Source organism: Eulemur rufifrons, chromosome 3 (genome assembly GCF_041146395.1).
Source record: "Eulemur rufifrons isolate Redbay chromosome 3, OSU_ERuf_1, whole genome shotgun sequence".
In the NCBI taxonomy this organism is placed as follows: Eukaryota; Metazoa; Chordata; class Mammalia; order Primates; family Lemuridae; genus Eulemur; species Eulemur rufifrons.
This window is the reverse complement of record NC_090985.1, coordinates 58,711,492-58,714,801: the sequence shown is the minus strand read 5'-3', so window position 1 is coordinate 58,714,801 and position 3,310 is coordinate 58,711,492. Positions and strand designations below refer to the sequence as shown.

General features: G+C 38.3%; 1 pseudogene; it reads left to right on the top strand.

The window, feature by feature from the left end:
• The first annotated feature begins 436 nt into the window (after nt 1–436).
• LOC138381714 (mitotic spindle assembly checkpoint protein MAD2A pseudogene) lies at nt 437–1,053 on the top strand (annotated as a pseudogene).
• Nucleotides 1,054–3,310: the final 2,257 nt, after the last annotated feature.

Sequence of the window (3,310 nt, the reverse complement as noted above, 5' to 3'; positions counted from 1 at the left end):
ATCCTAGTCTATTTTATGCCACTGCTTAACATTTTTTTAAGGATCAAATAATCTGTATTTATTAACTTTAGGTAACAATAATTACCTCTTTTACCCAGGCTAGAGTGCCATGGCATCAGCCTGGCTCACAGCAACCTCAAACTCCTGGGCTCAAGCAATCCTCCCTCACTGCTTAGCATTTACTTGTTTAACAAATATCTACTGAGCCATAGACTCGTTGCCCTCATATTACTTATATTCCAGAGATAAATCGAGGTATGAGTGGGTGGTCATGGCTAGCACATATTGTGTCTTCCAAAAATATCAGTTTTAGAGGTTGCTCGCGCCTGCGTACTGGGCCGCGTCGTTATTTTTGAAACGCCTGGCGGGGAGCTGTCGTGGGAGCCGCCGAGGTCGCGTGTGCCGGCCGCTCGCGCCTCCGTCCGTGGGCCTGGCCATGGCGCTGCAGCTCGCCCGGGAGCAGGGCGTCACCCTGCGCGGGAGCGCCGAAACCGTGGCCGAGTTCTTCTCATGTGGCATCAACAGCATTCTGTATCAGCGCGGCATATATCCCTCCGAAACCTTTACTCGCGTGCAGAAGTACGGACTCACCTTGCTTGTAACTACTGATCTCGAGCTCATAAAATACCTGAACAGCGTGGTGGAACAACTAAAAGATTGGCTGTACAAGTGTTCCGTTCAGAAGCTCGTCGTAGTTATCTCAAATATCGAAAGCCGTGAGGTCCTTGAAAGATGGCACTTTGACATTGAGTGTGACGAGACTGCAAAAGATGATAGTGCACCCAGAGAAAAGTCTCAGAAAGCTATCCAGGATGAGATCCGTTCAGTGATCAGACAGATCACAGCGACAGTGACATTTCTGCCACTGTTGGAAGTTTCTTGTTCATTTGATCTGCTGATTTACACCGACAAAGATCTGGTTGTACCTGAAAAGTGGGAAGAGTCGGGCCGCAGTTCATTGCCAGTTCTGAGGAAGTCCGCCTTCGCTCCTTCACCACTACGATCCCCAAAGTCAACAGCATGGTGGCCTACAAAATCCCCGTCAGCGACTAAGGACGAGATCAGGAAAATCATGTCATATGTAATTTTTAAATGTGGTTTTCCGAAACCGAGTCAACGATAGTTGATGATGTTTTGTTTCATTGATTAATTTTTAGATGAGGAAAACCAACATTATACTTCACTGAACTATGTGTAATTGCTCCATTTTGGGGGGTACCTTTTTGACTTACCGTAGGGTTGACTTAGTGAATTTACTGCACATTGTTCAAAGGGAACCAGCAGGTGTTTGTCAGAATTGTTATGTTAACTTCTTCGAAGGTGGTGACTGTAGACGAGAAGCTTTTGCTGAGTACTTACCTGAGTCAGACATTTTGGTCAAGTAGCTTGACTCAAAATAGGTAGGGAGAAATTTAAATACACAGCAAAAGAAGTATGAATATTCAGAATCTTTGTTTAAATCCTAAAAATAACTAACAATCCATCAGTAATGATATATTGCTCTATTACGTCCTTTTGTCATTTATTTCATTATATAGTTTCCATATTGAATACATTTCCAATTATTTGATTTTAATTTATGTAACTTGAACCCATGAAGCAGTGGGTATTTCTACTGTTTAATTTACTGTGATTGATACAGAACTCTTAAAAAATTTTTGTGTGTGTGTTTTATAAAATCAAGCTTTAAATGAAAATGAGGAAATAAAGTTAAATTTTTATGTTTAAAAAAAAATATATCAGTTTCCTTGGTGGACCCTCTCCCCTCCCCACTCCTCCTTGCCCCCTCTTGCCGTTATCCTCTCTCCTCCTCCTAAAAAAAAAAAAAGAAAGAAAAAAAATCAGTTCCCTTCTCCTTCAGCCTAATTCACTTTACTGTGGGCCATAGAGTTCAACTATTAAGTTGAATCACATAAAATTGACATTTTAAAAATCAAAAATGTTTAAATATTTGCAGAAATAGTAAAGCCCATCCTAAAATTCATATGGAATCTCAAGGGACCCCAAATAGCCAAAACAATCTTGAGAAAGAAAAACAAAGCTGGAAGAATCACACTTCCTGTTTTAAAACTTACTACAAAGTTACAGTAATCAAAACATTGTGGTACACTGTTGGTGCAAATGTAACCTAGTGCAAACACTGTGGAGAACTGTAGTGAGGTTCTTCAAAAAACTAAACACAGAACTACCATATGACCCAGAAATCCTACTGCTGGGTATATATCCAAAAGAAGAGAATTTAGTATATCAAAAAGATATCTGCACTCCCACGTTTATTGCAGCACTACTCACAATAGCCAAGATGTGGAATCAACATAAGTGTCCAACAAAATATGAATGGATAAAGAAACTGTGGTACATATACACAATGGAATACTGTATTGTCACAAAAAAGAATGAAATCCTACTACTTGTAACAACATGGATGGAATTGGAGATTATGTTAAGTGAAATAAGCCAAGCACAGAAAGACAAATCTTATGTGTTCTCACTCATAGGTGGGAGCTAAATATTAAAAACAATTGATCTCATGGAGACAGAGAGTAGAATGATGGTTACCAGAGGCTGGGAAGGGTAACTGGGAGGGGGGATAAAGTGGGGATGGTCAATGGGTGCAAAAATATAGTTAGATAGAATGAATAGTATTTGATAGCACAACGAAGTGACTATAATCAACAATAAGTTAGGGTATACTTTAAAATAACTGAAAGAGTAGAATGGGAATATTCCTAACACAAAGAAATGATAAATACCTGAGGTGATGGATACTCCAATTACCCTGATTTGATTAATTCATATTGTATGCCTGTATCAAAATATCATATGTACCCTACAAATACATACAACTATTATGTACCCATAATAATTAAAAAAAAAAAAAATAAAAAAAAAAAAAAACCATGTGGTACTGGCATAAAGACAGACATATAGACCAGTGGAACAGAATAGAGAGCAATATATATGGTCAAACAATTTTTCACAAGGGTGCCAAGACCATTCAATGGGGAAAGGACAGACTTTTCAACAGATGGTGCTGGGAAAAGTGGATATCCCCAAGCAAAAAGATGACATTGGACTCTTTCCTAACATCAATAAGAAAATTAACTCAAAAATGGATCAAAGACTTAAATGTAAGACCTAAAATTATAAAACTCTTAGAAGAAAACATAAAGCAAAATCTTCATGACATTGGATTTGGCAGAGATTTCTTGGATATGACACTAAAGGCACAGGCAACAAAAGAAAAAATAAATTGTATTTCACAAAAATTTAAAAATTTTGTGTATCAAAAGACACTATCAACAGAGTA